The sequence below is a fragment of the Rhinoderma darwinii genome, chromosome 2 (genome assembly GCF_050947455.1).
Source record: "Rhinoderma darwinii isolate aRhiDar2 chromosome 2, aRhiDar2.hap1, whole genome shotgun sequence".
Taxonomy (NCBI): domain Eukaryota; kingdom Metazoa; phylum Chordata; class Amphibia; order Anura; family Rhinodermatidae; genus Rhinoderma; species Rhinoderma darwinii.
The window spans coordinates 322387482-322399767 of record NC_134688.1 but is presented as its reverse complement, the minus strand read 5'-3'; positions in this window follow the sequence as shown (position 1 = coordinate 322399767).

Sequence of the window (12286 nt, the reverse complement as noted above, 5' to 3'; positions counted from 1 at the left end):
ACGTTATTGTGGGATATCAGAGGACATTACAGGGAGAAGGTATAAGAGGACAGAACTACCACTCCCAGCATGTCCAGACTGTTATTATGTGATACCAGAAGACATTACAGGGAGGAGGTATAAGAGGAGAGGACTACAACTACCAGCATGTCCAGGCTGTTATTATGTTATTTTAGAGGACATTACAGGAGGAGGTATAAGAGGAGAGGACTAGAACTTCCATCATGTCCAGACTGTTATTATGGGATATCAGAGGACATTACAGGGAGGAGGTATAAGAGGAGAGGACTACAACTACCAGCATGTCCAGGACGTTATTATGGGATATCAGAGGACATTACAGGGAGGAGGTATAAGAGGAGAGAACTATAACTACCAGCATGTCCAGGACGTTATTATGGGATATAAGAGGACATTACAGAGAGGAGGTATAAAAGGAGAGGACTACAACTACCAGCATGTCCAGGACGTTATTATGGGATATCAGAGGACATTACAGAGAGGAGGTATAAGAGGAGAGAACTATAACTACCAGCATGTCCAGGACGTTATTATGGAATATCAGAGGATATTACAGGGAGGAGGTATAAGAGGAGAGAACTATAACTACCAGCAAGTCCAGGACGTTATTATGGGATATCAGAGGACATTACAGGGAGGAGGTATAAGAGGAGAGAACTACAACTACCAGCATGTCCAGGCTGTTATTATGGAATATCAGAGGATATTACAGGGAGGAGGTATAAGAGGAGAGAACTATAACTACCAGCAAGTCCAGGACGTTATTATGGGATATCAGAGGACATTACAGAGAGGAGGTATAAAAGGAGAGGACTGCAACTTCCGGCATTCTGGTTCCATTTCTCACACAACTGCTAACAAAGTAAAGAAAAAAAATACTTACCTTGCCCAGCGTTAATGGCTACTCTCCCTCCGTCAGGCTTCTAGTGGGAAGCGGTGGGCGGTACTCGTAACAGACGTCCGCGCGTCACGTCTGCTACTGGGGCGGAGCTTGTAGCAAAAAAAATGTATTTTTTTTTTTTTTTGCAGTGGATGAGCGGACTGCCGCGGCACCCCTGGACGGCTCTCGCGGCACCCGGGTTGGGAACCACTAATCCATAGTGATTTCAAATTTGTCTCTGCAGTATTTGGCGGCCTCCTTTGGTTGGTCATATGATTGCACTGTGCCATCTTGTGGAAATATCTTCAAAGTTGCAGGATATTGTAGCCTGAATTTTATATATTTTTTTTATACAATCCTGAACATATAAATGAAAAATCGTCTCCTTTTTATGCTTGTTTCCGCAGAATAATCGGGAAATATTAATAACATTTTATCTTCCCAGATACGCTCTTTTTTGTCTCTATATTGTTTTACAAACTCACATTTATCCTGAAAGTCCATGATTTTTGCAATCACCACATTTGATCTCTTGCCCTCCTCCTCGGGCTTTGTTGGGCCAATTCTATGGGCTCCTTCAACTTTAATTTCTTTATTAAGCCCTAATAGTTTGGGAATCTCTTTAGGCCTCATTCACACGGCAGGGTTTCCCGGCCGGGTGCCGGCCGTTCATAAATCGGCCGGCACCCCGCTGCATTAGGAATAATAGACCCCTAATGGGGCTATTCACACGACCGATTTTTTGACGGCCGGGAAAACCGCCCGTCAAAAAATAGGACATGCTCTATTTTCGCCCGGGTACCCGGCCGCCCGGCTCCCATAGAAGTCTATGGGGCCGGGTAATACCCGGCCATCACCGGGATGTGTCCCGAGTGACGGCCGGGTTTTCCGGCTCTTGCGCTCTATCTCCTCCTCCTCACAGCGCAGAGTGCATGTGAGGAGGAGGAGTTGATGCCATTCTGACGAATGGCATCGCTGTACACGGTGTGGCAGGGCCGGGGTGTACAGCAGGTGGAAGGGAGCGCTGCGCTGGCTCCCTTCTCCTGCTTGTTTTAAAAGCGCCCTGGCCCGGCGACACCTTTGATGGCGCCGCTAGCAGCTGCAGCAGCTGCTGCTGCTGCTACTACTGCAGCGACGCCACTATAGCAGAGCGGGGCAGTATCTCCCCGCTCTGCTATGTGCTAGCCGCACTTTAGCTCCTTGAAGGAGCGGAATCCCCGTGTGTTCGGGGATTCCGCTCCTGGATAGAGCGCTTGATGTCTCTGTCCATATCTGGGCAGTGACATCAGGGGAAACTCCTGAAGCGGAATCCCCGAACACATGGGGATTCCCCTTCAGGAGTTGCCGCTGATGTCACTGTCCGGATCTGCCCGGCCCGGCACGGATGCATAACTTTATGCAAACCGGCTGGGCAGAATGGCCGATTTTACCGGCCGGCACTCGGGCTCGGACGCGACCCGGTCGTGTGAATCCCGCCTTAGAGATCATATCTCTCAAGGCTGTGTTGGAGACCCTCTCTGGGATAGCAGCTATCCGGATATTATTTTGTCTGGATCGATTTTTATAAGTCATTGACTTTATCATTAAAGAGGCTCTGTCACCAGATTATAAGTGCCCTATCTCCTACATAATCTGATTGGTGCTGTAATGTAGATAACAGCAGTGGTTTTTATTTTGAAAAATGATGATTTTTGAGCAAGTTATGAGCTAGTTTAGATTTATGCTAATGAGTTTCTCAATGGACAACTGGATTTTGGGAATTGCTCCCTCTAGTGACCAGCACATGGAAATGTTATAAATTAGAATCTAATTTATAATATTTCCTGACTTGTGAAAAAATTAAAAAAATTAAAACAATGTTTAATCACTTAAATACTAACTGTTTAACTGAAAAAAAATATACATTTCTAGCGACAGATTCCCTTTAATTGTTTCTTTTTCCCTTTGTATGTCCTGCATTTGACAGTGCAAGCTCTCCAACTCATCCTCCATTGTTGACACTTTTTGTTTTAAATATTCCATCTTTTCTCTTTGTTCCTCCATTTCATGACTCATTTTCACACTTTTGAACCACTCTGTCTATAATGTCGTCCATCATTGGCAATATTGCTTTTACCACCGCTTGTGCTATTTCTTTTATATTTTGTGTTGGTAGGTTCTCCACCGTGGTTCCTCCCATTGATTGTCTGCCTGTAGATGTCATGTTTGTCACTCACACCCCCCCCCCACTTTCTTCCAGTGTGCTTTTAGCGGAGCCAACTTTATGTGGTTCTGTAGTGCCTCTCAAGTTTTAGGGTATGTTCACACGATGAGAGGCATTTACGTGTGAAAAGACAGACTGTTAACAGCTGCCTCGTTTCACACGTAAATCCTCCTCCTCGCATTTTGCGAGCTGTCTGAGACGCTCGTAAATCTTGAGCTGTGCTTCATTGAGTTCAATGAAGAACAGCTCAAATTACGTGGCAAAGAAGTGTCCTGCACTTCTTTGCCGAGGCAGTCCATTTACGCGTCGTCGTTTGACAGCTGTCAAACGACGACGCGTAAATTACAGGTCGTCTGCACAGTACGTCGGCAAACCCATTCAAATGAATGGGCAGATGTTTGCCGACGTATTGTAGCCCTATTTTCAGACGTAAAACGAGGCATAATACGCCTCGTTTACGTCTGAAAATAGGTCGTGTGAACCCAGCCTAACTCTGCAAATTCCCTTTAGGCATTTTAGAATGAGAGAAGGAGGAAAAACAACAGCAGCAATGAACACAAAAAATAAAAAAGGAGACCTGCAAGCACCAAGCTAGATCAGACTGCCACCTGGTGCAAATTAAGGCCTGTTTCCCCCCACCCTACTTTTTCCCTTTTGTCTCTTTCCTTCTTAGGTCTTTCTTTTTAGTAAGGCTTTCACCAATATTTATATATTTTTTCCTCCTTTTTTTTATTAGCTCATCCAGATCTCTTTCCCAGAAAGAGAAAAAAACAACGTATTCAATGTTCTTTCCACACTTAATTAAACTGTTATACTTTCTGGAAATTATGTTACGGAGGTTTCATTTCCATATTTGCACACCGTTTTTCATTTATGTTTTATTTTTATTTTTTGGGTTTTTCTCTCATTAAGCTCATGCATATGCAACATGAGAACCATGTTTTATCGCATATCTTCCTCTGTAAGCTAATTACAGCAGCAATGTTCATAGGTATATAAGAAAATGTTCAAAATCAGGGTATGATTTATAGGTACAAGTGGCTTCTAATTTCTCCTCAATCTTTCACAACATGTACCCAGTGGTGGATTAAGTAGACCATAGGCCTTGGGCTGTTCCACAAACTTGGGCCCCCCTTCCCCACTGCCGCTCTGCCTTGTCTATAGTGAACACCACCTTTCTGTGCGAGCATTGACAAATGGTTGTTATGATTCCCCTTGTCAAAGGGCTGTGTCCCAACATACTGACAGTCTCCAACCATCGCTGACTGTATCACACTGTTCAGGGACACATCCTCTTGACAATGGGAATGGTAACACACATTTGTCTATTAGTCCTGGGTACACAAAGATATGTGGAATACAAGGATTTCCTACAACAGACATGTCAGGAGAGGGGACAGATCCCCTATAGATCCAATGACTCACAGGTGATGTCTTTTCTGATGGGAGTCGTTTTATTTTCTTTTCCATCTGACGCAGACCGTTATGGCAACTTCTCCTGATGAGACATCTTTGCTCCTCACTTCTGCAGCCATTTTCAGCCTATATAGAAACACACAAATTTAGACACCAAGGACCATGACCATACATTAAAAGGGTTGTCTGGGCATGGACTGGTTTTTATACTGATGACCTATTGATGTGCCCGGGCAACACCTTTTACTCAGACTAATAAAATTGGACCCCGGACCAGATCCTAGAATACATACAGACCCCAGACCTTCTAAACTATTGCTGTCCCCAGACCAGACACCCCTAAACAAATACAGACCCCAGAACAAGCACCCTAAATAAATACAGACCTCAGACCAGACCCCTGAATACAGACCCCAGAACTGACCCCCTACACTAATAATGACCCAGGCCTGACTCCCTTAATACAGACCCCAGACCAGACTCCCTAAACTAATTCAGACCCCTAAATAAAGACCCCTAAACTAATACAGACCCCAGACCAGACCCCTAAATACAGACCCTAAAAACGAATACAGATCCCAGACCCCTAAATACAGACCCCGATCTCAAACTAATACAGATCCCATAAATACAGAACCCAGACCTGACCCCCTACACTAATAATGACCCAAGACCTGACTTAATTAAGTAATACAGACCCCAGACCAGACCCCGTAATCTAATACAGATGTCACCAGACCCCTAAATACAGACCCCTAAATAAAGACTCCTAAACTAATACAGACAATAGAACAGGTCCCCTAAATACAGACCCCAGAAGTCAAACTAATGCAGACCCCCTAAATACAGACCCCTTAAACTAACAAAGACCCCTAAATATACAGACCCTAAACCCCTTAAACTGATACAGACCTCAGACCCCCTAAATACAGACCCCCTTAACCCCTTAAGGACGCAGCCTTGTTTTGGCCGTAAGGCTCAGAGCCTATTTTTCAAATCTGACATATTTCACTTTATGTGGTAATAACGTCGGAATGGTTAAACCTATCCAAGCGATTCTGAGATTGTTTTCTCGTGACACATTGGGCTTTATGTTAGTGGTAAAATTTGGACGATATATGCAGTGTTTATTGGTGAAACATTTCAAAATTTAGAGAAAATTTATAAAAAATAGCATTTTTCAGAATTTAAATGCATCTGCTTGTAAAACAGACGGTTTATACCACCAAAATAGTTACTAGTTCACATTTCCCATATGTCTACTTTAGATTGGCATAGTTTTTTTGAACATTCTTTTATTTTTCTTGGACGTTACAAGGCTTAGAACATAAACAGCAATTTCTCATATTTTTAAGAAAATGTCAAAAGCCTTTTTTTTAAGGTACCTGTTCCTGTTCAGTTCCGAAGTGGCCTATGTATTAGAAACCCCCATAAAACACCCCATTTTGAAAACTAGACCCCTCAAATTATTCAAAACAGCATTTAGAAAGTTTGTTTAACCCTTTAGGCATTACACAAAAATTAAAGCAAAGTAGAGGTGAAATTTGCAAATTTAATTTTTCTTGCTGAATTTCAATTGTATTAAATTTTTCTGTAACACAGAAGGTTTTACCAGAGAAACACTACTAAACATGTATTGCCCAGATTCTGAAGTTTTTAGAAATGTCCAACATGTGTCTCTAGTGCGCTCGTGGACTAAAACACAAGCCCCAGAAGCAAAGAAGGACCTAGTACATTTTGAAGCGTCTTTTTTATTAGAATATATTTTAGGCAGCATGCCAGGTTTGAAGAGGTGTTGAGGTGCCAAAATAGTAGGAATCCCACAAAAGTGACCCCATTTCGGAAACTACACCCCTCAAGGAATTAATTTATGGTTGTTGGTACCATTTTGACACCATAGTTTTTAATTAAAAAAGGAATTAATTGATGGGTAATGTGACCATTTAGACCCCATAGTTTCTTCACAGAACTTATTTGAATTGGGCTGGGAATTAAAATAATAATAATTTTTTTCCAATAATAGGTAGTTTTAGCTCAAAATTTCTTATTTTCACAAGAAATAAAATACCCCATTTTTGTTGCCCAATTTGTCCTGAGTGCGGCAATGCCCAATTTGTGGTGATAAACTGACGTTTGGGCCCATGGGAGGGCTCAGAAGGAAAGGACCACCATTTGGCCTACTGGGGATTTTCTGGGCAAAGTCATGTATGCAGAAGCCCCTGAGGTACCAGTACAGTTGAAACCTCTGAGAAGTGACCCCGTTTTAAAAACGACACCCCTTAAAGAGGCTCTGTCACCAGATTTTGCAACCCCTATCTGCTATTGCAGCAGATAGGCGCTGCAATGTAGATTACAGTAACGTTTTTATTTTTAAAAAACGAGCATTTTTGGCCAAGTTATGACCATTTTCGTATTTATGCAAATGAGGCTTGCAAAAGTACAACTGGGCGTGTTGAAAAGTAAAAGTACAACTGGGCGTGTATTATGTGTGTACATAGGGGCGTGTTTACTACTTTTACTAGCTGGCCGTTCTGATGAGAAGTATCATCCACTTCTCTTCAGAACGCCCAGCTTCTGGCAGTGCAGATCTGTGACGTCACTCACAGGTCCTGCATCGTGTCGGCACCAGAGGCTACAGTTGATTCTGCAGCAGCATCAGCATTTGCAGGTAAGTAGCTACATCGACTTACCTGCAAACGCCGATGCTGCTGCAGAATCATCTGTAGCCTCTGGTGCCGATGTGTCCTCGCTCGTCTGACACGATGCAGGACCTGTGAGTGACGTCACAGCGTGATCTCTCGAGAACACGCTGTATCTGCACTGCCAGAAGCTGGGCGTTGTGAAGAGAAGTGGATGATACTTCTATACACAACGCCCAGCTAGTAAAAGTAGTAAACACGCCCCGATGTACGCACATAATACACGCCCAGTTGTACTTTTACTTTTCAACACGCCCAGTTGTACTTTTGCAAGCCTCATTTGCATAAATACGAAAATGGTCATAACTTGGCCAAAAATGCTCGTTTTTTAAAAATAAAAACTTTACTGTAATCTACATTGCAGCGCCGATCTGCTGCAATAGCAGATAGGGGTTGCAAAATCTGGTGACAGAGCCTCTTTAAGGCATTCATCTAGAGGTGTAGTGAGCATTTTGACCGGGACATACACTTGTTCTTGTACTTGACACACAATATGTTGCTGCTAGATTGTGCCCTGCTCTCACCCCTTTTGAGGCCCCATGCACACGACCGTGCCCGCAATCACGGCCCGCGATTGCGGGCACGGCCGGCCGCCGACTGACAGCCGCATTTTCGGGCCGGGCTCCCATACAAAGTATGGGAGCCCGGCCCGCAAAATGCAAAATAACGGACATGTTCCATAATTCCCAGAACATTTCCACGGCATGGACACCCTTCCGTAGTGCTACGGAAAGGTGTCAGTGTTAAATTAAAGTGAATGGCTCCGTTTTTGCGGACCGCAATTGCGGTCCGCAAAAACGGAGGTTTTTTACGGTCGTGTGCATGGGGCCTGAGTATTTGCCCAAGCAGAGTCTTAGGGAGGTCTCTCAGATTTCTTCTAGCAGTGCCGCATGCAGCAGGACTTCGTGAAGCGAGGCAGTTGAAGAGTGGGACGCTGGTATAAAAATTATCCAGGTAGAGGTGGTAACCCTGGTCCAGCAGTGGGTGCACAAAATCCCACACAATTTTTGCATTAACTCCCAGTAAGGGGGGCATTCTTGGGGCTGAATACTGGTGTCCTTCCCTTCATATATCCTAAATTTGTAGGTATACCCTGATGCACTCTCACACAGCTTATACATCTTCACGCCATACCTTGCCCTCTTACTCGGCAGGTACTGGCGGAATTGAAGCCTCCCTTTAAAATGTACCAAGGGCTCATCAATAGAAATACAATTCTCAGGGGTGTATGCTTGGGAAAACCGGGCACTGAAACGGTCTAATAGGGGTCTCCGTTTATACAAACGGTAAAAACTGGGGTCGTCTTGGAGTAGGCAATTCTCATTAGGAGAAGCAAAGTATTGCCTAATTTTTTTTTTTTTTTAGGTTCCAGTTCAGTTCTGACGTTGCTTTGAGGGGCCTATATATTAGACACCCCTATGAAACACCCCATTTTAGAAACTAGACCCCTCAAAGTATTCACAACAGCATTTAGAAAGTTTTTGAACCCTTTCACAGGAATTTAGAGCAAAGTAGAGGTGAAATTTACATATTTATTTTTGTCAGAAAATCCTTTATATACAATTTTTTTCTATAACACAAAAGGTTTTACCAGAGAAACGCAACTTTATACTTATTGCCCAGATTCTGCAGTTTTGAGAAATATCCCACATGTGGCCCTAGTGTGGTAATGCACTGAAGCACCGGCCTCCGAAGCAAAGGTGCACCTAGTGGATTTTGAGGCCTCCTTTTTATTAGGCACCATGTCCGGTTTGAAGAGGTCTTGTGGTGCCAAAACAGTGGAAACCCCCCAAAAGTTACCCCATTTTAGAAACTAGACCCCTTGAGGAATTCATTGTAGTTTTCTTGGGGTGCATGCCGCTTTTTGATCAGTTTTTATTCTATTTTTAGGTGGCGTTCTGACTAAAAAACAGCAATTGTACTATTGTTTTTTATTCTATTTTTTTTTACAGCATTCACCATGCGCTATAAAAGACATATTAACTTTATTCTGCGGGGCGATACGATTACGGCGATACCAGATGTTTATAGTTTTTTTTATGCCTTATGGCGTTTGCACAATAAAATACGTTTTGTAAAAAATCATTCACTTTTTGTGTTACCTTATTCTAAGAGCCATAACGTTTTTATTTTTCCATCAATAAATCCGTGCGAGGACTTATTTTTTGCGTAACGAACTGTAGTTTCAATCATTACCATTTTTAGGTACATGCGACTTTTTCATCTCTTTTTATTCCATTTTTTGGGAGGTGAAGTGACCAAACAATTGTGATTGTGGTACGGTTTATTATTATTTTCTTTTACGGCGTTCACCGTGCGGGATAAATAACAAAATAATTTTGTAGTTCAGGCCATTACGGACGCGGCGATACCAAATATGTATAGTTTATTTGTTTATTTATCTATTTTTATTCATAATAAAGGACTAATAAGGGAAAAAGGGGCATTTTTAATTTTATTACTTTTAAAACTTTTATTTTCTTATTTTTACACATCTTTTTTTATACTTTTTTTTAACTTTATTACTTTGTCCCACTAGGGGACTTGAGGGCAGGAAGCCCTGATCGCTATTCTAATACACTGCACTACATGCGTAGTGCAGTGTATTAGAGCTGTCAGCTACTCACTGACAGCAAGCATAGTGGGTCCTGACTTTGTCAGGACCCACTAGGCATCCGTCGATGGCATAGCCGGACGCCATTGTTTGGTGTCCAGCTGCCATAGTCACCATCGCCGGCCGCTATCGTGTCGCAGGCCGGCGATGGCAGCTTAACCCCTAAAAAGCCGCGATCTGTATTGAACGCGGCTTTTAAAGGGTTTAGTCAGCGGGGACACAGCGATCAGTCCCCGTTGTAGGAGCTGCGGCAGTTGCTGTACGAGGCAGCAGCTGTCACAGCTCCTGTATGTGTCGGGAGGACGGCGGAAACGGCCGTTACTCCCGAGACGTACTATTAGATCATGGAGCGCGAACGCTATGGTTACCATGACCTAATAGTACGTCCAGGAGCGGGAAGGGGTTAAACTAATAGAGACACCAAACCTTTTAAATACAGACCAGACTCCCAAAATACAGTCCTCACACCAGACCCCCTAAATACAGACCCCTTAAACAAATACATCCCCTTATACTTACATAGCAGCTCACCTCAGTCTTCTCTCTGGAGTCTTGCCGCTGCTCATGGACCTGCGGTTATGTGACTAGCAGGTCTCTAAACAGTAGTAAGAACTTTAGAGATGAGGTCATGTGACCTTATGTATAAAGGTCCTTTTGCAGGACATATACAATGCTATTTCATCTGGGTTTTTGCTGTGATTCGCGGCAAAATCGTGGCAAAAACACGACAAAACTACATTGTACTTTGGGCGGCCTAGGTTCCCGGGCGGCCGCCCAAAACGCCCTATGATGATCTGCCATTGCATGTACCCATTGCTATTGCACATTCGCCCACAGTATTTCTAGTGCACTCCTCAGAAACATACCAAAGACGTTTTTCCATTTTAGAGAAGAAAGCACCACAAAAAAAATGCAAGAGGATAAGAAAATACAGAAAAAAGGTTCAAAGAGTAGGCTATATGACCTGATCAGATGCACATCTCAAATGCCGTTTTTCATATAGCGATGATTACGCTTTTAATTTTCAACTCTTACTTCCTTCTTGTTCAGTTTGAACAGTTTAAACATTTGTTGTAAAAAGAAAAAATTTCCTCAAGCATGTATGTTTTGTTTTTTTCCCTTTCAGAAGAGAAGGTGAGTTGTGTCATTCATAGTACTTCCTCACATCATCCTGCAAACTGCCATCGCCTGCACTGCTGATATGGCGGTCTCACTTTCAAAAGAGACGTCAGGTAGCGAAATCTCTGCTGAGGATCACGATAAGCACGCTGTATCCTTTCTACGAATGCGTGGGCTGCATTCCCTTGCCCTCTCGTAGAGTCGGTCAGCTACAGGTCAGCCACAGGTCCCGGATAGAGCTACTCCATCAGCACATCGCAGACCGCATGTTCTACGCCATCGGGTGCCGCCTCCGGAAGTCTTCCTCTGACTGAACCTACTTTTTGTAAAGACAGTAGGTATGTTATGTGTTCTTATCTTGCTGTAGTGTGAAACGACAACCAACAAGGCCCCATATACACGAGCGTGAATCACGTCCGTGTGCTGTGCGTTGAAACAATGCACAGCACACGGACCCATTGTTTTCAATGGGGCCATTCACACATGCGTGATTTTTTACGCAGCGTGAGTGCGTTGTGTGAAACTCCCTGCATGTCCAATATTGGTGCGTTATCACGCACCTACTCGCCCATTGAAGTCAATGGGTGAGTGAAAACCACGCACTGCACAGGGATGCACATCTGTGTGTGGTGCGTGATTAACGCATCAGTTCAATTGAAAATAATAATAATTTAAAAAAAGATGTGCTTTGCGAGTGCGTGAATAACGCATGCCACTCGCAAAGCACACTGATGCATAACGCAACACACACGAACCAGTTTGACACGCGTTTTTCACGTGCGTGAATCTGATACGCTCGTGTGAATGAGGCCTAAGACAGGTGCCAGAAAGGATAGCACGGCGCACCATGAGGTTGTGGAGTGCATGATTCCTTTGATTTTTAGTAAGTCACCAATCGCACCACCTTCGAAACATCCCCAGACCATAATGGCACCTCCTTCATGCTTCATTATGGACTGAACCCAAGCAGGAAGCATGCGCTCACCTGTCACACGATGAACGAACTTTCACCTCCCGGACCCAAACACCTTTAAGCTTTGATTCGTCTGTGAAAAGAACCTTCTACCACTGACTTGTCCAGCTCTGGTGCTTTTTAGCCCACATTACTAAGTACTTTTTATTAATGAGCCTAAGCAACGGTTTCCGGGCTGCAACACATCCCTTTAAGCCATTGGCTGCAAAGCGGTGATTGACAGTCACGATTGACATGCTTTTCTTCCTCATTTCCATCAGAGCAGCACAACAGATCTGACAAGCTGTTTTGAATCTGTCTGTTTAAAACACACTCTAATAAATGTATCCTTCTGTTTTGTGGTCACTCGAGGTTGCCTAGG